Source organism: Symphalangus syndactylus, chromosome 23, assembly GCF_028878055.3.
Source record: "Symphalangus syndactylus isolate Jambi chromosome 23, NHGRI_mSymSyn1-v2.1_pri, whole genome shotgun sequence".
Classification (NCBI taxonomy): domain Eukaryota; kingdom Metazoa; phylum Chordata; class Mammalia; order Primates; family Hylobatidae; genus Symphalangus; species Symphalangus syndactylus.
The window spans coordinates 59453397-59481156 of record NC_072445.2 but is presented as its reverse complement, the minus strand read 5'-3'; the positions used below and the strand labels follow the sequence as shown (position 1 = coordinate 59481156).

Genomic DNA, 27760 nt, shown 5'->3' with positions numbered 1-27760 from the left:
CTAGCCATATGCAGAAGATTGAAACTGGACTCCTTCCTTACACCATACATAAAGATTAACTCAAGATGGATAAAAGACTTAAATGTAAAACCCCAAACTATAAAAACCGTGGAAGATAATCTAGCAACTACCATGGTGGACGTAGAACCTGGCAAAAATTTCATGACAAAGACACCAAAAGCAAGTGTGACAAAATAAAAAATGGACAAATGGGACCTAATTAAACTAAAGAGCTTCTGCACAGCAAAAGAAACTATCAACAGAGCAAACAGACAACCTACAGAATGGGAGAAAGTATTTGTAAACTATGCATACAACAAAGGTCTAATATCCAGAATCTATAAGGAACTTAAACAAATCAACAAGCAAAAATCAAATCCCATTAAAAAGTGGGCAAAGGACAGAATAGACACTCTCAGAAGATAGGCATGTAGTCAACAAGCATATGAAAAAATGTTCAACATAACTAGTCATTACAGAAAGGTAAATCAACCAGGATGAGATACCATCTCACACCAGTCAGAATGGCTATTAATAAAAAGTCAAAAAATAACAGATGCTGGTGAGGTTGTGGAGAAAAGGGAATGTTTATACACTGCAGGTGGGAAGGTAAATTAGGTGAGCCATTATGGAAAGCAGTTTGGCAATTTCTCAAATAACTCAAAGCAGCACTACCATTCAACTCAGTAATCCCATTATTAGGTATATACCCAAAGGAATATAAATGATTCTACCATAAAGACACATGCACATGTATGTTCACTGCAGCACTATTCACAGTAGCAAAGACATGGAATCAACCTAAATGCCCATGAACAGTAGACTGGATAAAGAAAATATGATACATATACACCATGGAATACTACGCAGACACAAAAAAACAAGAACATGTCCTTTACAGCAATATGGATGGAGCTGGAGGCCATTATCCTACGTAAGCTAACACAAGATCAGAAAACAAATACTGCATATTCTCACTTTTAAGTGGGAGCTAAACATTGAGTACATATGAACACAAAGAAGGGAACAACAGACATTGGGGCCTACTTGAGAGTGGAAGGAGGGAGAAGGGTGAGGATAAAAAAACTACCTATCAGGTACTATGCTTATTACCTGGGTGGCAAAATAATCTGTACACCTAACCCCCCTGACATGAAATTTACCTATATAAAAACCTGCATATGTACCCCAAACCTAAAACCAAAGTTAAAAAACTAAAAATTAAGATTAAAGTTTTACTATTAAAAACCATAAGTTTACATGGATATTTCCAATTGCAATCAAACATTACAGAGTACATTGCTTTTTACCCATGTCCACATGCATTTCCCTTCTCAACAGTGGGAAACCTGACTCTCATCCTCTTATTATCATAGATATGTTATATATTTTATACATATATTGTGTATATAAAATTATAAAATATTACTATAATAAATGCATTTTATTAAGTCTAGAATACAGAGAATGTTTCTGAATTGCCAGCCCATACCCTTGTGAAAAGCAAACCTGCTATCGTTCAATATCTCTTCATATTTTTAAAGATAAAATTTACATTACTGAAGTGCATAAATCGTAAGTGTGCAATTTAATGGCCTTTAAAATTTTACATAATTATAATATTACATACTTATATACTTATAATATTACAAATTTACATACTTATAATATTACAAATTTAACGTCTTGTTTGAAGACTGCTTTGGATAATCTCCACATGCAACTTTAACATCCCTTTATTACAAAACTTATTGCAATGATTTCTCTGTAGAGATATCCACTCTGTGGAGAAGTCCACTATGTTCACTAGAATATTAACTCATTAAAGAAAGGGACTATGCCTTTTCAGTTTGGGGTTTCCACTTTTGGACAGTATCTGATATACAACAAGGTACCAATGAATGTTTGCTACATAAGTAAAGTTCCATTGGAACAAATAACCTGCAGCTTTAAATAGGGGAGCTGTGTAATTTTAAATCTAAGATCTGCTTACTACTAAATCATCAGCTAAGGGAGATTCTACTAAATCACCAGCTAAGGGTGTTATGACAAGAATTGTCAGAGCATGAAAGGAAAAAGAAGGCAGCAGTTGAAATGCTAATAAATCATTAGGTTCCTATAACTCTTTACAGAGACATAAACCCGCTGTAATCACTTATCAACTAGCCTTTGAAATTGGTGGGTGGCACAAATTATTTCCACTATATTTTTATATTAAGACTTCAGTCTTAGCAAGATATTTCAAAGAAATTATAGATTATCTGTCCAAAACTTAATGGAGAAGAACATTTTTGTAGTTCTTGGTTGATATTTTGACATCTAAGATTATTATTTTTGGTTGTCTAAAAGCAGAGAGTAATCAAATCTTTTGACAGGTATTACTTTTATAGCAGTGACCATCTTGGCAAAGAGAGAGGTTACATGTACTGAAATATGATTACACAGTTGTTTTGGAGTCGTGTCTGGAGTTGTTCTGTTTTTCTTTAAATAACAACAATGAAGAATATATATATTCTTATGAATATAATTTCATCAAATACTTGCTTCAAATGTCTGTAAGAAACTACCACAGAGCAGTTTTATAAAAAGAGCCCTGGAGAGAAATTTTAAGTTTCAATTAATTTAAACCTGGATTCTGTCTCTGGATCATCCAGCTGCCAACTTGAAACCTTAGTCAAGTCATAATACTTTCAGCTAAAGGAAGACAATAAAGCTACTTTATAAGGTTGTTATGAAGGCTAAATAATATGTCATTAATAATAATAATATTAATAATAAAAATAGAGTGAATTGTATGTATTGGGGACTTACCATATGCTAGACACTCCAAATTTTGTATTTAATTCTCACACAACCAAATGAGGCAGGCCTTATTATTACCCTTTTTGAAAGATGAGAAAACGGGAGTTTATAGAAATTAAGTGTATTGCTCAAGGTCACACACAGTAAAGTAGTAGAGCAAGAATTCAAATGCAGGTCTCTCATACCAAAATACAATTGTAATTGTAATTGCATTTCTTCCCAAATATATGTAAAGTGCCTAACAGAATGTCTGACATACATTAAATCATCACGATGTGCTAGTTCCTTTTGTTTCTTACTCTACATCCTCTAGGACATCTCAAACATGCTATCAAATTTAACAACCACCTAAAATGTATTATGCCATCAAATCTACTTTTCTAACTCAAACCACCCTTCTCCAGTCTCAAGAACTATACATCCAGCTTCCTTAAGTGTCCAACAGGCATGCCAAATTCAAAATGGCCCCATGCAAACTTAGTACTTTTCTCTTAAATGTGCTCCATTTATGATCCCCAAACAGTGAATATTACCATTTATTCAGATGCCTAAAATAGAAATATGAGAGTCAGGGCTTTTAAAAAATAGTTTGTAATCTGATTTACGTCTTCAATGCTTATTGACATGTTGTTTGTATTTCCTAGGATGACTGATCAAATCTTTCTAATCATGAAAAATTCAGCTTACATATTATCTCCCGTTTGGAGCTTTGTAATATAAATTAAATAGTATCACCTCTGTTCAGCTGCCATACCTTGTATATAACTCTATTTTTATGTTATCATACTATATTTTAGAGATAAATTTTCATATTTCTCTCTTCTACACTAACACAGTACATCTGAACTTTTGGGATGATAGAAATGTTCTATATATGTGCTGTCTACTATGGTAGTCAATAGCTACATATGGCTATATATATTGAGCATTTGAAATGTGGCTAGTGGTATTAATGTAATACCTGTCTGTCAACAGAGGAATTAACGTCTTAATTTTATTTATTTTTACTTAATGTAAAAATAATTTTAAAATAGCTACATGTGGCTAGCAACTACTGTAATGCACAGTGTAGCACTTGACTCTGAGCTCAGTGAGGGCAAATACCATTTCTTACTCACTTTTATCCAATGCCTAGAACATAGCAGAGCCTCAAAAAATATATGGAGAATGAGTGAATGAATGAATAAATATTTTACAGTGGTAGAATAGAGAAAAATCTACTTATCATAAGCACCAGGGAACTATTACATAGAGGTACTGTGAAAACTAATAAACACTGATTTCTTGGTGAATAAAAACTTAATGCAAATAGGTTTCCAGAATGAAATGGAGAAGTAATTTCTATTGGGTCAACCCACTCTCAGGTAACAAAAATAAGCTCCATACAAAATATAAAATAGAATTAGATTAATCTAAAGGCACTCTAGAAGACCTGAAAGAAATTGGAAGTAAACTTACACTTGAAAGAAGGAAATGGCCAGGTAGTTTTCCTGTTTTTATACAACATTTTGCTGGAGGGTAGGCCCTAGTTGCAGCTTTCTTGGTGGGTGAAATTCTGGTAGAAATCCAGTCTTATTGGCTTGGAGAACCACAGGACAGATTTTGGAGGCCATGGCAGCTGGAGAGTGAGGGGGAAACCCACAAAAGGTAAAAGCCATGGGTGGGGCGGGGCAAGGGGGATTCTATATATGAACCTGGATAAAATCTCTGGCTGATCCCTGTATTACATATGCACAGGGATAACTCCAAATCGGCCTTATGAGTCTAAAATAACTGAATTGAGTTTTCAGCTGCTCCACTCCACAAAAAACAGGATTGGAGTTTGAATTAAAGTTAAATTAATTGCCTGCTCAAAAACAAAAACAAAGAAAACAAATTCCTCAAAGAGACATAATAGATTGCAGTGTCCCTACAACACGTCATTCATGATATTCATGTGATCCAAAATTACTAGATCTATGAAGAAACAGAGAAATGTGATCTCAAGACAAAAGGCAAATAAGTGAAGACTGACTCTGAGATGACCCAGAGGTTGGAATTGGCACATAGGGATTTTAAAACAGCTATTATAACCATTCCAAGAATTTAGAGAAAAACATGCTCACAATGAATGAAAGGAGAGAAAATTTTAGCAGAGGAATCAAAACTACAAAAGAGAAATGAAAATCCAAAAATTTTTTTTAAAACCTGTATTTAAAATTTGCAAGATAACTTTAACAGTAGATTAAAATGAGAAAGTTAATAAATTTGAAGACAGAGCAATAGAAAGTACCTAACCTAAAAAAAAAAAAAACAAGAGAAAAAATTAGAAAAAAGTAGAGTCTCAGTGATCTATGGAAACAATGTGGAAAGGTCTAACATATGTGTAATTGTAGTCTCAAAAGAAGAGGAGAGAGAGCAAAAATATTTGAGAAAATAATTGGAAAAAATTTCCCAAGTTTGGTGAAAGGCATACATTTACAGATATAACTACAACAAACCCAGTGAAGCCCAAGCAGGAAAAATACAAAGAAAACCACATGTAAGCACGTTAGAATCAGACTTCTCAAACAATGGTTAAAGAGAATCTCTTGAAAACAACCACAGATTAACCACAGATTAACATATTTCATAATGTGGAATGATATGAAATAACAATAATTTCTTGTTAGAAACAACAGACACAAGGAGACAGTGGAATGACATTTCTAAAATGGTGAAAGGAGGAAAAAAGTCAACTAAATGCAAAAAAAAATCATTTGAGAATGAAGGCAAAATAAAGATATTTTCAGATAAATGAAAACTAATATAATTTTTATTAGCAGACCTACAGTACAAGAAACACAAGGGAAGTTCTTTTTTTTTTGAAACAGAGTCTTGCTCTATTGCCAGGCTGGAGTGCAGTGGCACAATCTCAGCTCATTGCAACCTCCACCCTCTGGGTTCAAGCGATTCTCCCGCCTCAGCCTCCCAAATAGCTGGGACCACAGGTGCGTGCTACCACGTCCAGCTAACATTTGTATTTTTAGTACAGATGGGGTTTCACCATGTTGGCTAGGATGGTCTCAGATCTCTTGACCTTGTGACCCGCCCACCTTGGCCTCACAAAGTGCTGGGATTACAGGCGTAGGCCACAGCGCCTGGCTAGAAACACAAAGGAAGTTCTTTAGGCAAAAGGAATTAATGCCAGGTGGACACTCAGCCTTTAGAAAACAATGCAGTGCCCCAAATGATATATATGTGGCTAAATATTAAGATTGTCCCTTTCTCCTAATTTGTTATAAATAAACATGACTAAAGAAAAATCTATATTTCTTCAAACCCCACATTGTACTGTGGGATTGATAACATTTTTAGATGAAGTACATATGACAACTAAAACAGAAGAAGTAAATGAATCTCTATTTTCAGGAAGATATTATAAGAGGAGGAACGTATGAAACAGAAAACAGACAAATGATAGACAAAATTAGGTATAAAACATTTTGGGTTTTTCTAGGGGAAATGACATTAAAGTTTATAAACTATACATAGACATCCAGAAAAAAAGAGAAATCACCAATATTAGGAATAAGTATGTGAATATATTACAGCTCCAACAAATATGAACAAGTGTATACTAGTAAATTCAACAACTTAGAAGGAATGGGCATATTTTCTGAACAATACAACTTACTAAACTGACACAAGATGAAATAAAAATTCTTAACTAGTCCTATATATATAAAAGAAATTGAATTTGTTATCAAAATCTTCCCTCTGAACTCTGTTAAACATTTAGGTAAGAAAAAAATAACAATCTTACATAAATGCTTTCAGAAACCCAGAAGGAAGAAATACATCCCAGTGCATTTTATGAGGTCAGCGTGATCCTGATACTAAACTTGACACAGACATTTCAAATAAAGAAAATGAAAACACTGGTCATGTTAAGTTGATTTTCTTTCCCCATCACTAACAGGAAGGCAGGAGGGCCTGAGGTTGCGGGTAGGGAGTGTGGGCTAGCTGACTGGTAGGGCTACAACATCAAACTTGTATGCAGTTCCCAACTGCACATGGAAGAAAATGAAGCCCAATCTGGCCTTCAGGTTACTACAAGACCTTGAAAGAAGCCTGAGGTGGGTGAAGAAATGTAGAAAAATTAACTTACAAGATAAGACACCTGATTGGCTGAGTAAACATTTCTTGTCAAACACTTTGAGAACTCTATGATTTATAAAACTAGTACTTATAGGAGAGTTTTTTACAATTATGCTATGCCAGCAATGGTTGATTTTACTGGTCACCTGAACAATCCACATGGTGGACATTGAAAATAAATAAGAAAATTGAGTGATAATTAAATCAGGACACAAATAGAAAAAATGATGAAACTTCTGAACAGAAACAAACCAATAAAGAAACAACAGCAATACACAGAACTCCAATGCAGAAGAAGAAAGTGAAGAACAAAATGAAGGCATTTCACCCCTAAACTTTGAAGAGAATAAAAACAAAGATTACTTAACATTTTTATTTGAAGTTTGGTTTTTACAAAATACACCTTTGGATGAAAATGAGGCTGACCAAATCTCAAAGGGTTTCTTTTCTCCTTTTAATGTTTAAGCACTGCTGGAGTGCGCGGTACTTTCTCGTAAGGCAGTCTGAGAAAGTTCTTTGAAACACATTATTCAGTTTGAAAACACAACAGAAACAGGTGCTTGAGATCTACAAGAGCTGCGTTGGGAAGAAACGGGGAAGTGAGAGAGTCACTTCTTTCCTACTGTTGCTAGTATGGAGGACATAGCTGAGAAAAAGCAATCACCGGTATTGGTGAGGCTCATTGATGAATCTCAGGGCCAGAGAGAAGGATGTGGGATTTCTCCCTTCTGAAGCTGATGCAGGAAGTTTGGCTGTGAAATGTCACACTACAATAACTGAGAAGTGGGAAATGAACAAGGAATTCTGGTGTGACCTGGCTTAGATTATGTCTAGCAGACTTCCTTTCAAATGGCAATCACGGTAACTAGAACTTTAGAGAAATAACCCCAACATATCTATACACCTTGCTCTTCCTCTGCCTTAAATATGTAGAAGTCAAAATCAGTTTTCTGTTGCGGGAGGATCACCTATTGCTTTGGAAGAAATTAAAGATGTTAGTTCTTTTTTTCTGTTGATCACAAGTGCTTTAGAGCTCAATAATATAATGTCTGTCCTCTTTCAGAACAACAAAGAAAAGGCAAATGAACTGAAGGAAATCTGCTATTCACAATGTACAGGCATGCATGATGCTTTTGAAATGTTTTTGCTAGCAATTGTTTTGTGTTTAGATGATATAAAGGATGACACAAATGTTAGATGGAATACCTTTATAGCTGGTTGAGCTTTTGTTCTCTGTAGTGCATTAACATTTTGATTTAATTATAAATCATTGTTGTTCATAAAAGTGTCCTATCTTCAGAAAGACCATTTGGAAAAAATCTCCAGGGCCACACCTCCGATGTCTTCTTTGCAATAGGTAGCTTGACTGCAGCTTTGCATTACACAAAGAGATTGAAGATATTTACGTTTATTGTAAATTTTGATTTGAGGAAGCCACAGGGTTGACAACCATACTTGATGCTGAAATGAAACATGCTGGGAAATTCCTCAAGGCTCAGCAAGATAATCTAGAATCTAAATTAACCACAGAGAATTACTATAAAGAAATAGTGCTCCAACAATGAGGCACATTATCCAGGACCTTAAAGATATTTTCTTAGAACAGTACCTCACAGTTCTTAAATGTTCTTAAACAGTCAAAAGCAGTTCACTGGTGGCCTTGGTCATAGAACAGCTTACACTGAACACCACGCCAATATGTACTCAGCTGACTTATTCAATCCTGATACATTCTCTGCCAACCTTCATTGTTGGAGGTTAAGGCCAAAACGCAGACAAAAAGACAAAGAGCTTCCACCCACCACGTATAAAACTCCCTATTTATCTCACGTAAAGTTTTTTTTTTTTCTTACTGTCTACATGTTACCGAAGGTCCTGTGTATTCTTCCTTTTGATGAAGTTTGAGAATGAGAGCTATGAAATTGGATGAAAGCCATAGAAACACTTCAACAGATCAGAGGTCAAGTAACTTTACACTGCTTAACATAAATGTTGATATAAAATAGGATCTTAATTTAACAGTAGACACATATATAAAAAAAACTATACATAAAGCCAGAACTTCCTACAAGTTCTAAAACTACTGAAAATGCCCAATAGTTTTTCTTTTTATATTTGATATTTAGAGGAAAAGCTGTGAGTTGTATTTTGGCCACTTAATCACTGAATATTTACCCATGGACCTTTCACTGAAAATATTAAACACTAAAAATCTGCTGTTGAGTGGCCACTGTTTGAACTTTCTTTCTTTGATGGTTTTTCCTTTCAGAATATAGCATTAAAAGAACATTCCATTTCTGTTGTTGGCAAGCTAGGGATATTTTAGTAAAGTAATTTTGAGCATAATGTCATGAATCTAATTACCAGGTATTATTAAGTTACCAGTTCTTTTAAAAAGTAAATGTTAAGAAGGTGTGAGGAGAAGGAATATATTTTATAAAATATTACAATAAAGCACAGGATTGACCATTGACTAATGGGTGTTTTAGTGTATTGTTAGAAATATGGAATGGGTAGTTAAGGAAATTACCAACCAGCAGCAGAAACTGTGAACTCACCAAACCGAGATTTCAATGTAGACTTCGTCTTTTTTACGTGGCCATAAAGACAGAATTAGAGTTTGGATAGAAAGTAATCCAAAGATGTTCCACATCTGGTTGTTTACATTCATTTGTTGGGTTTACATCTTAACATGTTCAAAGGAAGACATACAAGTGACCCAGAAACATATTTAAAAAAAGTACAACATCACTAATCATCAGAGAAATGCAAATTAAAACAACAGTGAGATATCATCTTACACTAGCCAGAATGGCCATGATTAAAAAGCCAAAAATCCAACAAGTGTTGATGAGGATACAGCAGAAAGGGAACACTTATATACTGTTGGTGGGAATGTAAATTAATACAACCTCTATAGAAAACAGTATGGAGATTTCTTAAAGAACTAAAAATAGAACTACCATTTGATTCAGCAATCCCACTACTAAGTATCTACCCAAAGGAAAATAAATCATTATACTAAAAAGACAACTGCACTCATATGTTTATCACAGTACTATTCACAATAGTAAAGTTATATAATCAACCTAAGTATTTATCAATGGATGATTTGACAAAGAGAATATCATATTATATATACATATATATTACTTCTCAGCCATAGAAAAGAATGAAATTATGTCTTTTGCTCAACAAGGATTGAACTAGAGGCCATTGTCCTAAGTGAAATAACTCAGAAACAGAAAGTCAAATACTGCATGTTCTCACTTATAAGAGGGAACTAAACAATGGGTACACCTGAACATACAGAGTGGAATAATAGACACTGGAGACTCTAAAAGTGGGAGGGTGGGGTTGAAATATTACCTATTGGGTACAATGTTAACTATTTGGATGACAGGTACACTAAAAGCCCAGACTTCCCCACTATGCAATGTATTTATGTAACAAAACTGAACTTGTATCTTCTAAATTTAAATAAATACATACGTAAAACCCTAAAAAACTCTAAGTAAACTAAGAAAATATGGAAATTTCCTTGACCTGATAAAGGATATTTATGAAATTCTTATAGTTAATATAATGCTTAGTGGTGAAAGACTAACCGTATTCCCTTGAAGATTGGACTCAGGGCAAAGATGTACCCTCTTAATGTTGTAATAGAAGTCCTAGCCTATGAAATAGGGCAAGAAAATGAAATAAAGAATATAATGTTTGTTGATGTAGAAAATTCTAAGGAACATATAAGCAACCACTAGAACTAATAAGCAAATTTAACAATATTACAGGATACATGGCCAATACTCCACAATCGTCCTTTTATGTACTAGCAGCAAAACATTGAAAAATTTTTTAAAATCCACTTACAATAGCAATTAGAAATATGTAAAATACTTACAAATAAATTAAATAAAACCATACAAAATTTCTACACTAAAAATTACAAAACATTGTTGAGATAAATTAAGGAAAGCCCAAATAAATGAAGATACATACTATGTTCATGGATTAGAAGACCCAAACAAACATGAGAAAGAAAAAGAAAATTGAAAGATTTACCCTATCTGAATTCAAAATGTGCTAAAGTTAATCAAGATAGTATATGGTATTGGCAGAAAGTCTAACAAATATCAATGGAACAGAATAGAGAGCCCGGAAACAGACTCACACACAGTCAATTAATTTTCAACAGATGCACCAAAGTAATTATACTGGGGGCAAAGGAAAATTTTTTCAACAAAAGGTGCTGAAACAATTGGATATTTAAATGGAAAAGTTTATGCAAAAGGAATCTGAATGTTCAGCAGTGCTTTTGTCTGGTATGGTAATCTGATGTGTTATCCTTTCCTATTTACATATTGGTAATGTAGTATCAGCTAATCAAAGCACTGTTTCCACTAATATAGTGATATTTCTACTGCAGGGGTACTCTTTTTCTTTTTATAAAAATAATCCTTTTAAATGATAAAAGCAACAGATTTTCACTAACAACAGCTCCAAAAATAACATGTAAAGTAAAAATAAAAATAAATTACTCATCATCACACAACCCAGAAATCACCAAAAGTGACATTTTGAGGTAGTCTTCCCAAGATATTTTCTTTTGCCCACAGTATATTACTCTGGTGGTCTTCCTAATTTTCTGAATATGATGTCATAAAATTTGTATCATCTCACACAAGGCTATAGGAGACGGGGGAGAAAAACATTTGGATAATGCATTTTTCAACCTAATATTAACTTGCATGTAATTTTTTTCAAGACTTCTTGAGATTCAATTACTTTTGTACTCATGTACTATGGCAATATTAGCTTTCATTTCATGATTTCTGCATTTTCGTTTACTGAAGACATAAATTCTAATTTTAAGTTATATCCGAATTGTACTTCCAATAGACATCTATTTCTGAAGTATCTGCCAAACTTATAATGACTGTTCTTTTATGAAAATAACTCTGTTCCCAATCCCCATCCTCTATCCAAAATGTAACTTTAATGTTAAACAAGCATGACTCAAGGAATTAATTATGAAACAAATTTGTTTTTGTCATCTACTGTCACATTAAGTTTATTTTGTATGCTCATTTCTTCCTTTGCCCCTGATGAAATTTAGGGCAAGTCACAAAACTGAGCATTTCAACATTGTGGTTAAAACCACAGAAGCAGTCTCCGGGCAACCAAATTTATAGTAGATAATAAGTTCCATGGCCACAGTTGATTGTTCAAGTTCTGGCAATCTGATTTAACTTGGGCAATTAGGCTCTCACCCAAGAATTTCTAAATTAAGTCCAAGAGTAAAGTTTGTCTCTTCATGTGTCCTGCAGCCATAGCCCACTTTGTAGCCTGAGGACCAGAGAAAGGAAGTCTTTAAAGAGAAAGAAGATAGGAGAAGATGCAAAAAGGAGAAGCAAAGATGTACAAACGGTACTTCCTGGATTCTGTCAGCTGTCAGTTGCTGGTTTCACTTCCTTCCAGAACTCAGTTTCATTCCCGCCTTTTGATTCTGTGAAACCCCTCAATCATTATAATGATTAATAATACCCAACTCCAGGTCGGGCACGGTGGGTCACGCCTGCAATCCCAGCACTTTGGAAGGCCGAGGAGGGCGGATCATGAGGTCAGGAGTTCGAGACCAGCCTGGCCAACATGGTGAAACCCCGTCTCTACTAAAAATACAAAATATTGGCCAGGCATGGTGGTGCACGCCTGTAGTTCCAGCTGCTTGGGAGGCTGAGGCAGGAGAATCACTTGAACCCGGGAGGCGGAGGTTGCAGTGAGCCGAGATTGTGCCACTGCACTCCGGCCTGGGTGACAGAGGAAGACTCTGTCTCAAAAATAATAATAATGATAACCCAAATCCCAAACTTTTTTTTTTTTTTTTTTTGGCCAAGTTGAATTTCTGTTAAAAAGGCTCAAATAATACAAAAATTAATGTGGCTTGTGAGAGGTTTTCTTCTATAAACAACCAACCAGCCTTAATCATGGTCCATATACTTTGTGCTTCACTCATGGTGATAGCCCCTCTTTTATCTATTCCCTCAATCTGAGGGTACATTTTATTTTATTTATTTTTAATAATTTCAACTTTTATTTCAGATTCAGGGGGTATCAATGCAGGCTTGTTACATGGGTATATTGCACGGTACTGAGGTTTGGGGTATGGATGATTCCATCACCAAGGTAGTGAGCATAGTATCCGATAGGTAATTTTTCAACCCATGCTCCATTCCCTCTTCCCTCTAGAGGTCTCCAGTGTGTACTATTCCCATCTTTATGTCGATGTGTACTCAATGTTTAGCCCTCACTTATAAGCGAGAACATGTAGTATTTGGTTTTCTGTTCCTGCCTTCACTTTCTTAAGATAATGGCCACCAGCTGCAGCCATGCTGCTGCAAAGGACATGATTTTATTATTTTTTACAGCTACATAATATTTCCTGGGATATATGTGCCACATTTTATTTATCCAGTCCACCATCAATGTGCATCTAGGTTGATTCTATGTCTTCGCTGTTGTGAATACTGCTGTGATAAACATATGAGTGCATGTGTCTGTTTTCCTTTGGGTATATATCTGGTAATGGAATTGTTGGGTCAAATGGTAGTTCTGTTTTAAGTTCTTTGAGAAATCTCCAAACTGTCTTCCATAGTGGCTGGACTAATTTACATTTCCATCAACAGCGTGTAAGCAATTACCTTTTCTCCGCATCTCACCAGCGTCTGTTATTTTTTGACTTTTTAATGGTAGCCATTCTGAATGGTGTAAGATGGTATCTCACTGTGGTTTTGATTTGCATTGCTCTGATAATTAGTGATGATGAGCATTTTTTCCTGTGTTTGTTGGCCACTTACATGTCTTCTTCTGATAAGTGTCTGTTTATGTCCTTTGCCCATTTTTTAATGAGGTTACTTGTTTTATTTCTTGTTGAGTTGTTTTAAGTTCCTTATAGATTCTGGATAGGGTCCATTTTAGCTGTAAACTTATGGTGCTTCCTGTGCACTCACCAAAGTGCTGAACCTAGAACTACTTAGACCATTTTTGCTCTCATAAAAGTTCAGTGTCAAACTTTTAATATTTTCCTGACTAGAGAGAGTTGACTGTCAGAAAATGATTAATGATTATGATTTGACATTCAGTGACTTCTTTAGGTTCTTTTTTTTTTTTTTTTTTTTTGAGATGGAGTCTCATTCTGTCTCCTAGGCTGGAGTGCAATGGCGCAAGCTCAACTCACTGCAACCTCTGCCTCTCAGGTTCAAGCGATTCTCCTGCCTCAGCCTCCCGAGTAGCTGGGACTACAGGCACCCACCACTACGCCTGGCTAATTTTTGTATTTTTAGTAGAGACAGGGTTTCACCATGTTGGTCTGGCTGGTCTCAAACTTCCGACCTCAGGTGATCCACCCGCCTCGGCCTCACAAAGTGCTGGGATTATAGGTGTGAGCCACTGTGCCCAGCCTTTCAGATTCATTTTCAAAAAGTTCTAATTCCTTCATGTAATTCATGGAAAAGAAATCAGGTTTTGTTTGCCTTACTATTATTTACAATATAGACAATAGTTTTAATACTGTGGAATGAAGCACTTGAGTATTTTTTGTCTTTTAAATGTCAATGAGTTCTATTTTCAGAAATTTGGCATGGGCTCAGCATAAATTTATGTGACATGTATTTAGTGATTAAGACAAAAAAAATAACATTCACTAACATTGCTAAATAAAAATTTTCCAGTACTACCAATATAATATATCTTGTTTATTATAGCTTTAAGGATTTTTCTAGAAAACTGAAGATAGCAGAGAATTAACACAACTCTAAAATATCCTGAAAACTAATTTTTGCTTATATGATTGAGAAAATTATCTTCACATTTCACGTTGCGGACTCTGCCTACCTTCAGTGAAATATTTTTGGCTTAGAAAACTAGTGTCTAGAACACATTAGGTTTCAGAAAGTTTTTTGGCACTTCTGTAAGAAACTCCACTCAACTTATTGTGAAATTTTATTAAGTAAATTAAGTGAAAATTCTTTAATAAGTATTCAATACTGTGTTAGGTGGTATAGGTATTAAGGGAAAAAAGATGAGTTGTGGCCTTTGCCCTCACTTGTCTGATAAAATAGTTGGGAAGAGACGTAAAGCAACAATTAATAAAACAGGACAGCTCAGAGTAATGTGTATGCTGATTTTTAGAAGTTCTGAGATGAGAGAGAGAAAGATGGAGCAAATATAAACATAGAAGCTAAGAACAGAGGACACAGAGAGAACAAGTTCATCCTGCATTTCTGACCACTTTTCTGTTATTCTTTCCTTGAGGCTCCACTGAAGTGAATGAAACCTGAAATGGTAGAGAGAACTGCAAAGAAGAGGTGAGATTTGATATGGGGGCTGATGGAAGAGGCAAGATTGGAGAGGATAAAGGGTTGAGTGGATAACATAAGTCACAGCACAGAAATGAGAATATGCTCAGTTTTGCAGAGAAGCAGTGCCTAACTAGAGTACAAGTGCATGTTGAAGCCATGGGAAATTACACTGGGTGAAGATGGTGGATAAAGAGATGTCAGAGGAGTGTAAACATGAAGCAGCAGAACATAGGGAATGGCTGAGCACACGGAATAAAAGAATTAAAATTGGGTTTGGAGAGATTAGTTGGTCAAGGTTATGCAAGACACACTGGAAGGGTGGAGACTGGCATCAAGCCAGTTAACTAGGGCATCTCTGTAGTGTTCCTTCCATGAGACAGCAAGGACTTGGGCCAGGACGTGTGTGTCAGTGCATATGGTGAGACAGGATGAAAGCTTTTCAAGGAAGAAAATACCTGGCTTGAGCATGCTGGGCTAGAGATGGTGGTAGGACTTCTTATCTAACAGGAGTTTGAAGGTATGAGGCTGGAGCTTAGGGGAGAGGGCAGCAGGGAGAAACAGACTGACACAGAGAGGGGACCAATGGCATAGAAGTTACAACTGAAACTGAGAATGGAAGAGATTTCAGAAAGACAGAATGTGAAGGGAAGGACAGAGAAATGTGAGTTGGGAAGCACCCACATTTAGGACATAGGATGAGTAAGATGAGCAAGCACAAGAGGGAACACCCAGTCTGGAGTGTGAGACTCAGAGTGTGGCCAGAGAACCAAGGGAGTGCTAAGGAGGAGGATGTCACCACTAGGGCAGGAAGAAGCTGGATGATCCAGAAGGTGAGGTCCTTTGGGAGAAGAGTTTCAATGGTGATCTGGGACTGGAAATGGGATCACATGAATGAAGGAGAAGCAGCAAGGCGATGGGCCAGTGGTCAGGTCAAATAGTGAAGCAGTTACGATGACAGGCTGTGATGGCCACAGTACCTGAATCCTGGTTCCACCCAAACTGTACAACTTAATGAGTAGAAGTTCATCTAAGTCCCAGTGCACTGGGTTGAATATGGTCCCCCAAATTCATTTCCTCCCCAGATAAGAATGTGACCTTTCGCAGTAGGGTCATTACAGACATAACTAGTTGAAATGAGGTTATAATGGAGAAGGGTGGCTCCATAACCCAATATGACTGGTGCCCTTATAAGAAGAGGAGAGAGACACAGAGAGAGACATGCACAGGGAAGACACCCAGCGTGATGACAGAGGTAGAGACTGAGGTTATGCAGCTGCAAGCCAAGGAACGCTAAGGACTGCCAGCAACACCAGAAACTAAGAAAAAGGCATGGAACAGAGTCTCCCTTGAGGCTTCAGAAGGGGCTTGCCAACACCTTGATTTTGGACTACTAGCCTCTAGGTCTATGAGAAAATAAATTTCTGCTATTGTAAGCCACCAGTTTATAGTATTTTATTATGGCAGCATCAGGAAACTAATATACTCATCCTTAAAGTGAGGAGAATAACACTTTGCTCATAGGGAGGATGAATATAACATGAAAAATGCTTAGCACAGTGTCTGCCCCATAGAAAGAACTCAGTTAAAACCAGGTGCGGTGGCTCACACCTGTAATCTCAACCACTAGGAAGGCTGAGGCAGGAAGATTGCTTGAGGCCAGGAGTTCGAGACCAGCCTGGGCAACAGAGCGGGACCCCATCGCTAGGGGAAAAAAAAAGAACTCAGTTAAATGTTGGCAATATACTGTGTTATTCTTTGAAGAATTTTTTTTGTAGGGGAAAGGAAAAAGTGATCTTAGATGAGTCAGGTAAACAATAAAGTAAATGTTGTTTTCAATTTTGTTTCTCTTTTAATAGGAGTTATTTGTGTATATTTAAACACAGAAAATAAATAAGATCTCCAAGGAGAGGAAAATAGCTAAAGAATTTGGAGATGATATGATATCTTCACCAAAGACCAAATCGGTGCAAATGAAAGCTTTCAAGAGACGTGACTGTAAAGTAAAATATTTTTAGTTATGTAGTATTTTACTTTATAGTCACATTTGTATCATTTATAATTCCCAGTTGATATTACCCTTCAGAGAAGACACTCTGGAAGGTATGACTCTTATTCTAATGTTGTTACCATTAGCTCAAATACTTTTGAATTTTCTTCAAAACCAGGTTATGAATTACTCAGACAAAAGTTTTACCTCTTAAGACACACCTCAGTTTTGATCAAAATAAGTATTTCCCTGGCTGGGCACTTAACTGACACAACACCAAACAACTTCTGACTATATCTAAACACCAAATCTACCCTCACATTATACACATTAGTACCATTGAGGGCTTTTTAAAAAATGGGCCAAATATTTATCAAAGCTGTTTTTAAATACCTAAATATGAAAAACAAAATTCTGATTTTAAATGGAAAATCAACCTTGTTGGCTTAAATTCCCAATGACTTCAAACCAGGCAAGCTTTTCAATATGTTTTTTGAAGTTATGTATTATACATAAATCTTTTCACAGTCATTAATAGCCCTAACAGGCTACTCTGACTGGAGCAAAAATAAAACTTCCAAGGGGTGTATTTCTATTTCAAGGGGTGGATGTCTACTCAGTAACTTCAAAGTAAGTGATCAATTTAAACCCATGGATTTATTATTTTCCTTCTCATGTCTTAGACCTCAGTATATACGAGAAGGAAATGGCCTTGGTTTTCAAAGGTCTACAAAGAATAGAAAGGAATAAACGATAATTCGAAAATGCTTAATTATCTATTCACACCATGTTCAAACTTTCAGAAGGGAAGGAAGGTGGGCAAAGGGCAAAAGGGCCTTTTAGTCTTCTCTTTAAGTAACTTTTCCAGAGGTTCCAGAGAAAGAGAGAAGAAGGTCATTAACAAAGTCACAATGAGATCTTTCATTTTTTTTTTTTAAACTTTGGTAAGAACCTAACATAAGATCTGCCCTCTTAGCAATGAGATCCTTTAAACGGGCCTCTCCTTACACACGGACCAGGAATTTGTCAGGGCCTCATCTTCACCTTGGAGTCAATTAAATTCTTTATTCATCCTTTTACTGTACTTCACGCATTGCGTTTTTACAATAAAATACTAAACTGCACTTTGGAAGGTGAAAATCCAGGACGAATATAAGGAAGTTGAAACTAAAGGGGAAGATCCCTTGGCAGCCAGACTCAGAAGCAAGCAGCCCTCTTTGGTTGCAGGGAGGAAGTCACATTTTGTGGTGCAACTTGTTGGCTTACATGCAACCCTTGGCCTAATTTTGAAAGATGACACCTATTCAGCCATTGCCTAACTCAGTGTCTTACTCAAGAGATGTTTGTTAATTTGATTTTTACAACTGTCTTAAATTCCTTTGGTCATCTGGAAAGATTAAGATAGTTGACAGTCTGCTCTAGCTGATACAAGCATTTTTCAAACTGGAAATTATATCACATGACCATGGCTATGAGGAAGGCCATTCATCTTATTCTATTTGTATAATTCCTTAAGCATTTGTGCAACATATATATCAGTGACTGGGTACACATTTATATATATATTGTGAGTACACACATATATGTTTTATATATTATGTAATATATGTAATATATTTGCTGAGTAAACACATTATATATGCTATAAATATACATATATAATACAAATAATACATATATATTACATATAATACATAGTCATGCATTGCATAATGACATTTTGGTCAACAACGGACCGTTTATACAGCAGCGGTCCCATAAGATTATAATGGAGCTGAAAAATTCCTGTTACTTAATGACATTGTAGACATCCTAATGTCGTAGCACAATGCATTATTTATGTGTTTACGGTGATGCTGATGTAAACAAACCTCCCATGCAGCCAGTCATATCAAAGTAGAACACATACAATTATATATAATACACAATTGTATATAAAGAATGATGATAAAGAACTATGGGCCATGCATAGTGCCTCATGCCTGTAATCCCAGCACTTTGGGAGGCCGAGGCTGGTGGATCACCTGAGGTCAAGAGTTCGAGACCAGCCTGGTCAACATGGTGAAACCTCATCTCTACTAAATACAAAAAATTAGCCAGGTGTGCTGGTGGGCGCCTGTAATCCCAGCTACTTGGGAGGCTGAGGCAGGAGAATTGCTTGAACCTGGGAGATGGAGGTTGCAGTGAACCGAGATTGCACCATTGCACTCCAGCCTGGGACACAGAGTGAGACTCTGTCTCAAAAAAAAAAAAAAAAAAAGTTAACATAAAATAGCCTCAGGTAAGTCCTTTAGGGGGGATTCCAGAAGAAGGCATTGTTACCATAGGACATGACAGCTCTATGCGTGTTACTGACCCTGAAGACCGTCCATGGCACAACATGTGGATGTGGAAGACAGTGATATTGACGAGCCTGACCCTGTTTAGAGCTAGAGTAATACGTATGTTTGTGTTTTAGTTTTTAACAAAAGAATCTAAAAGGTAAAAAAAAAAAAAAAAAAAAAAAAAGACAAAGTTTTGCAAACAGAAAAAAACTTATGGAATAAGGATAGAAAGAATGAAAATTTTTTGTACAGCTGTAAAATATGTTTGTGTTTTAAACTAAGTGTTATGACAAAGAGTCAGAAAGTTTTTAAAATTTAAAAGTTTATATAGTAAAATTGTTACTGTAATCTAAGATTAATTTATCATTGTAGAAACATTTTTAAAATAAATTTAAGGTAGCCTAAGTGTGCAGTGTTTATAGAGTTTACAGTAGTGTACAGTAAGGTCCTGGGCCTTCACACTCACTCGCCACTCACCCACTGACTCAGCCATAGCAACTTCCAATCCTACAAGCTCCATTCATGGTAAGTGTCCTATAGATTTGTGCCAATTTTTATCTTTTATGCCATATTTTGACTGTACCTTTTCTAAATTTAGATGTGTTTGGATGCACAACTACTTCCCATTATGTTACAATTGCCTGTGGTATTCAGGACAGTAACCTGCTGTACAGGTTTGTAGCCTAGGAGCTATAGGCTGTACCATCTAGCCTAGGTGTGAAGTAGGCTATACTATCTAGATTTGTGTAAATACACTCCATGATGTTCACACAATGACAGAATTGACTAATGACGCATTTCCCAGAAAGAATCCTCATTGTTAAGTGAAGGGTGACTGTATACATTATAGTACATTATACAAATAAAACATAATACATATGTATGATATATATATTGCACATAATATGTATAATTATAATGTGATATGGATTATAAAATGCAAATATATTTATTCGTATTATATAACACATAGAATATATATATATACATGTGTTCTCAGTAACAATTTGTTACCTATTTCTTTATTGTTTCTAATGTATGTTTTATTCTCCCTTAAATAGATGCTAAGGTCTTTGAGGGTAGAAAAAATATCTTCTATTTTTTTAACACATATAATTAGTACAATGAAATGAAAGTGATAAAAATTATAAATTTGTGTTCAATCTCATACTTCTACAATAGGCCAGATATTGTCATTAGTTTCCCAATTAACCCAGATATTTACAATATGAGCTTGAAAAAGTTATCTAAGAAGGCATAAAAAATGACCATTAGATGTTCATCACAGAAATAGAAAAAAGTAACCTAAAATTTATATGGAACCACAAAAAACCCTGAATAAACAAAGCTCTCCTGAGCAAAAAGAACACAACTGGAGAAATCACATTACCTGATTTCAAATTATATTAATACTACAAAGCTATTCTAACCCAAACAGCCTGGTATTGGCATAAATACTGACACATAGACCAATGGAACAGAATACAGAAACCAGAAATTAATCCCTGCATTTAGAGTGAACTCATTTTTTACAAAGATGCCAAAAACATACATTGGGGGAAGGAAAGTCTCTTCAATAAATGGTGCTGGGAAAACTGTATATCCATATGCAAAAGAATGAAACTAGACCCTTATCTCTCACCACATACAAAAATCAAATCAAAATAGATTGAAGACTTAAATTTAACTAAGACCTCAAACTATGAAACTACTAAAAGAAAACATCAGGGAAATGTTCTAAGACATTGGTCTGGGCACAGATTTCTTGAGTGATACCTCAAAAAACACTGGCAACCAAAGCAAAAATGGACAACTGGAATCCCATCATGCTAAAAAGCTGCACAGCAAAGGAAACTATCAACAAAGTTAAGATACAACCCACAAAATGGGAGAAATATGTGCAAACTATTCATCTGGCAAGGAATTAATAAGCACAATTTATAAGGAGCTCAATCAATTCAATAAGAAAAAACTCTAATAATCTGATTTTAAAATGGGCAGAAGATCTGAATAGACATTCCTCAAAAGAAGACATACAAATGGGCAACAGGTATGTGAAAAAATGCTCAACATCACTAATCATCAGTTACATGCAAACCAAAACTACAATGAGACATCATCTCACACCAGTTAAAATGGCCTTTACCCAAAAGACAGGCAATAATGAACGCTGGGGGAGGATGTGGAAAAAGGGGAACACTCGTACACTGTTGGTGGGAAAGTAAATTAGTACAGTCACTGTGGAAAGTAGCATTAAGTTTCCTCAAAAAACTAAGAATTACCATATGATCCAGCAATCCCGCTGCTTGGTATATTTCCAAAGGAATGAAAATCAGTACATTGAGAGGATATCTGCACTCCCATGTTTGTTGCAGCACTATTCATAATGGCCAAGATATGGAGTCAACCTAAGGGTCCATCAGTGGATGAACGGATAAAGAAAATGTGATGCATATACACAATGTAATATTATTCAGCCATACAAAAGAATCAAATCTTGTCACTTGTAACAACTAGGATGGAACTGGAGGACATTATGTGAAGTGAAATAAGCCAGGCACAGAAGACAAATGTCACATGTTCTCACTCATATGTGGGAGCTAAAAAGTAAATAATTAAATGCACGGAGATAAAGATTAGAATGATGGTTACCAGGCTAGGCCTGGTAGCTTACCTGTAATTCCAGCACTTTGGGAAGCCAAGACGGGCAGATCACTTGAAGTCAGGAGTTAGAGACCAGCCTGGTCAACATGGTGAAACCCCGTCTCTACTAAAAATACAAAAATTAGCTGGGCGTGGTGGTGCACGCCTGTAATCCCAGCTACTTGGGAGGCTGAGGCAGGAGAATCACTTGAACCCGGGAGGTAGAGGTTGCAGTGAGCCAAGTTCACACCACTACACTCCAGCCTGGGTGGCAAGAGTGAAACTCCATCTCAAAAAAAAAAAAAAAAAAAAAAAAGATAAAGAATGGTTAATGGGCACAAAAATTACAGTTTGATCAAATGAGTAAGAGCTAGTATTCTGTAGCACAATAGGGTGACCATAGTTAACAAAAATGTATGTTTTAAAATAACTGAAAGAGTGGTATTGGAATGTTCCTAACACAAAGAAATAATGAATTCTTAAGATGAAGGAGAGCCCAGCTACCCTGATTTGGTCAGTATAAATGGTATGCCTGTATCAAAACTCACATGTACACCATAAATGGAATTATTATGTACCCATAATTAAAAAATTAAAAATTAATTAAAAAATAATTGTAATATTATGTACCCATAATAATTAAAAAATTAAAAAATAATTTTAAAAAAGAAAAAAAGACCATCGGGAATATTTACTTTCAGAGTTTCAATTTTTTGAATGCAACTAATATTTCTAGTTGAATTCAATTTATGATGGATTGGGTTAGGTACCCAATTGGACAGAACTTTAATATGGAGAAGAGTGATGGGGTAACATTTATTCTGTATGTTATATAAAAACTTAGAAAGTCGTAGTAAGTGAAGAAAGGTGGTCTGGATGAATTCTCTAGGAAAGAGCCTTTGCCCGCTGCAAGGTGGCAGGGTTTTGTGGGTAGAAAAGATATGCTCAAATTGTTTGTGTCTACAGAAAATTCGGATCATCTAGCTTTGATTAGTAAGCTGAATTCACCACTTGACTTCTAGAAAATAGAATCACTGGAAACCTGGAATACAAAAGAATGTATTCTTAACAGAGCAGTATTGGAATACTAATTAGGGAAGCTCAACCGCTGAAGGAGAAGTCCCAAAATACAACAGCTTGGTAACCTAAAATAATCAAAATAGTCAAAATCTAGTTTAAGGAGAGTGTGTTCAAGTGCAATGTGGGGATGGCCCACCTAGGAAGTACAGATTCCAAAGAATGGAAGCCAGTGTTCCCAAGTATAGGACTTATCTAAGCTTTAATGCCTCGTTACAATGATCTGATTAGCTAAGGTGGTCTTTTTCCCTTGAGAAAGGTACATTTAACATTCCACATGGAAGATGTAACTGTTATGGGGTCCTGAGCGCCATCTGGTCTGGGGTCCTGAGTGCCATCTGGACAATAAAGGAGGCAGCTAATCTATAACAAAGATCAGTGATTGGAAGGAAAGATCTGGGCTCTGGTCTCTCAGTCATTTACAGAACAAGAACAATGAGGAAGAGAGTTAAGCTATAATGTAAGAAGCAGAATTCCAAACATGTGACATGACTCAGTCTCCAGGGCTTACCTTCCCTGTTGGCATAATAAATTCAGAGGGTCCTAAAATTTTATTTTCTTGTATAAGCTCTATACCAAGGAAGTTCAAAGGGATTCCAGATCAGCTGGGGGGGGGGGGGGGGGCTCTCTGTCTTGTTCTATGCACTCTTTCAAGAACCCAGGCTGATACTGGCTTTGACATCTTTGATATGTGACTTTCAAAAATACTGGAGTGTCACCATCCAAATAAGTCAGAAAAGTAAAAAGTATGGTGCAACAGTTAAAAGAGGTTTTGATATGCCAGGCATGGAAGTGGCACACATCACATCTGGGCACGTTCCAAGGCCATACTTCCCTGCAAGGGTGGCTGGGAAATGTATCAGGTTGTACGCCCAGGAAGAAGAGATTTTAGTGAACAGTGAATATCTCTGCCTCAGAAGTCATTCAACAAGCAGATCTAAAGTTCCTGTAAGTTTTGAGCCTCGGAAGTCTTATTAAAACAAGGGGCAAATTGAGGAAGTAATGGTTAAATTTTGGGGATTTGGATTGAGACAGTATCGGGCTAGGTGACCTTGGCAGGTTACTGGCTGCCCAGAGCCACAGTTTCCTTATTTGAAAAGTGAAGCTAATAACAGCACAACCTTAAAAGGGTGTTGTGAGGGTTAACAGTTTACAGACTGGTATGTGAAAGATAGAAAGTGTTAAATAAATGATCGTTTTCAAGCTGTTCATGACAACTCCATTTCTCATTTCAAAGTTTCCTTCCATAATAGGAGGGTTGTGCCTTCTGTTGAACACACTGTATAACCCAGGTGTCTTCAAATCTCCTGAATTTCTCAGATGGTTAATTTTGTGTGTTAAATAGAATTATGGTTAATTTTATGTGTCAACATGACTGGGCCATGGAATATCCAGTTATTTGGTCAAACATTATTTGGGGTGTTTCTGTGAGAGTATTTTTAGGTGAGAGTAACATCTACATTGGTGGATGAAATAAAGCAGACTGCCCTCCCCTCATGTGGGTGGGCCTCATCCAGTCAGCTGAAGACTTGAATAGAGTAAAAAGGCTTCCCCAAGGAAGGCAGAATTCTTGCCTAAGTGTCTTTGAACGGAAACCTTGCTCTCCTGGTTCTCAGGCAATGCAGTCTCAGACTGGAACTACACTATTGGCTCTCCTGGGTTGCCAGCTTGCCAACTCACCCTGCACATCCTGGGACTTGTCAACCTCCATAATCATGTGAGCCAACTCCTCATAATAAATGTCTTTCTATACATATGCAACCTATTGGTTCTGTTTCTCTGGGAGAATCCTAATACTCTTTCCCTAACTAAAATGCTGCATACAGTTGGGAGCCCCTGAAACCCACGTTCTTACCAATATTTTGTAAATGGTCTAGGTTTGGGAGCAGAATAGGGCTATTTTTAATGGGCATTTGTCACTAAACCTGCATTTCTCCTGTATTCTCAATTTTATCACTTACCTTCTCTTAATACTACAGTTTCCACCCTACTTTAAATTATTTCTTCATGCCCAAACATCACTTTCCACACTTTTACTAAAGGAAATAGTGTTATGGCCCAGGAAGGGCAGGTAACTCCCAGGCAGCATGGATCTAAGTGCCTGGGGGCCAGGGGTCGGGGGAGACTTTTCACTGATCACACGTCATATCATGAGAGTTTTGAGTCACATGAATTCATCACCCTAAAAAAAAAAAAAAAGTGAGAAAGAGGTAGATTCTTGCCCATCAAGAGAATCCTTCACAATTTCTTTCTGCTTGTTCTTCAAAATAAATAATTATTTAGAAGATTGCCATTCCCATACAGTTCTAAAAAATCTATTAATATTTAAATGTTACAGTAATAAAAACTAGTATTCATTGAGTATTTACTGCTCCAGACTCCACTCTAAGCACTTAATTGCTAAGTACTTTGATCTTCAGAATATCTCAAGGAAATATTATAATATATACTATCTATAATGAATAACAGATATATTATACATATAATAGAATATCATAGTTCACATTTTATAGAGGAGAAAACTGAAAGTTACAGAGGTTAAGTAACTCACTGAATGTTGAATGCTCACTCCTGGTAAAGCAATAAAATCAGGATTAAAACTTAGGTAGTTTAGCTGTAGAAGTAAGAAGTAGAAAAAATATATATTATAATCTGATGGAGAAGGGGAGGAAAAGCTGGTTATAAGGAAGTGGAGTTATATGATTTTAGAATTGCTGAGAGTGAATGGTCACTAGATACAGTCTAAACAGGATGAAGTGTATATCAGTTATGGTCACAGAGATTACTATAACATATAAAAACAAAACCAATCCTTTCAAATTATAAGGAACATATAAACAAGGCAAAGGAAACACAAACCATACCCATGAAATACTTTTTTAAAAGAAGCAACAAAAATAGAAAGAATAATATAACTATGATGCAAGTAATACCACATATTATATCAACGACTAGAAATGATCTAGAAGTTCTTCTATTAAATTAGAAATTTCATATTGGATCACGATGTCAAACTCCTAAAACAAAATTATTCGAAAGTTGAAAAAGAATGGAAAAATACATACCAGGCAAATGCAAACAGAATGCAGGACTTAAGACCTTAACATCAGACAAGATTCACATAACTTTTAAAAGCATTTTATAATGGAAATTAATATATTTTTAATTTCAAAAAGCAAAATCATGAATCTTATACATATGTGTTCACTAAAACACATAGAATCAAAATTCGTAAAGGGCAAACTACAAAAAGTACACAGAAATATAGGCTGAAATATATTATTTGTGGAAGACTTAACCTCACTCAGCCTGTGTTAACACCGTATTATTTGTTCATTACCATTTGTTGCCCCCTCCCATTCATTCTTTTCATCCTTCTCTGTAGGCGGAATATACTTTTTTATCCCACTCACTTAGGGGCTTAACTATGCAATCTGCTTCAAACAAGGGAATGTGGATATGTGACATGTATGTGACATGGACCCCATATCTGAGCATGAACTTTAAATGCACCTGTGTAGTTTAGCCCTGCCTCTCTTGTTCATGCCAGAGCCGGGATAAGGATGAGGTGGGTGAGACAAGGTCTTGCAAGTGCAGGGTGAGATTCGGTGTTTATTTAAAATTTTGGTATTTCATTAATCATGGATTTTTGCATGAATTTTTATTTTTAAAAATATATTAGTATATTATTTATCTTGATAACAGAGTGTTTCAGAGTCTGTTGTCAAGACTTGCAGGCAAGGCCAGTGTCCCATTGTAGCCCTGGTTCCAGCCCTACACCATGAGAATGCCATGTACTCAGAGCGTGACATCTTCCTTAGCCTCACGTATGAAATGAGAAGACCTGTGGAGCTAGACTGAGCTGAATCAAGCTGGATCAATCTAGATTTTGGACTTGCATGGGGCCCGTAGCTCCTTTGTTTTGGCCAAACAATTCGGAATGGCTGTATTTATCCAATGCCTGTACCCCCATTGTATCTAGGAAGTAACTAACTTGCTTTTGATTTTACAGGCTCATAGGCGGAAGGGACTTGCCTTGTTTCAGATGAGACTTTGGACTGTGGACTTTTGAGTTGATGCTGAAATGAGTGAAGACCTTGGGGAACTATTGGGAAGACATGATTGATTTTGAAATGTGAGGACATGAGATTGGGCAGGGTCCAGGGGAGGAATGATATAATTTGACTCTGTATGGTTTTATCAAGGGTTTCCACTTTTGCGTCTTCCTCATTCTCTTGTTGCCCGCTGCCATGTAAGACGGGACTTGCTCCTCCTTGCCTTCCACCATGATTGTGAGGCTTCCCCAGTCACGTGGAACTGTAAGTCCAATTAAACCTCTTTCTTTATAAATTGCTCAGTTTTGGGTATGTCTTTATCTGCAGCGTGAAAATGGACTAATACAGTAAGTTGATACCAGTAGAGTGGGGTGCTGCTGAAAAGATACCTGAAAA

The 27760-nt window shown here is 36.2% G+C and overlaps 1 long non-coding RNA gene across 1 annotated transcript; it reads left to right on the top strand.

Annotated features, from left to right (window-relative positions):
* Positions 1-1718: 1718 nt before the first annotated feature.
* LOC134735691 (uncharacterized) lies at positions 1719-27624 on the top strand. The gene is made up of 3 exons (XR_010119066.1): positions 1719-8881; positions 12249-15284; positions 27322-27624. It is a non-coding gene; the product is annotated as an uncharacterized lncRNA (long non-coding RNA).
* The last annotated feature ends 136 nt before the right edge of the window (positions 27625-27760 follow it).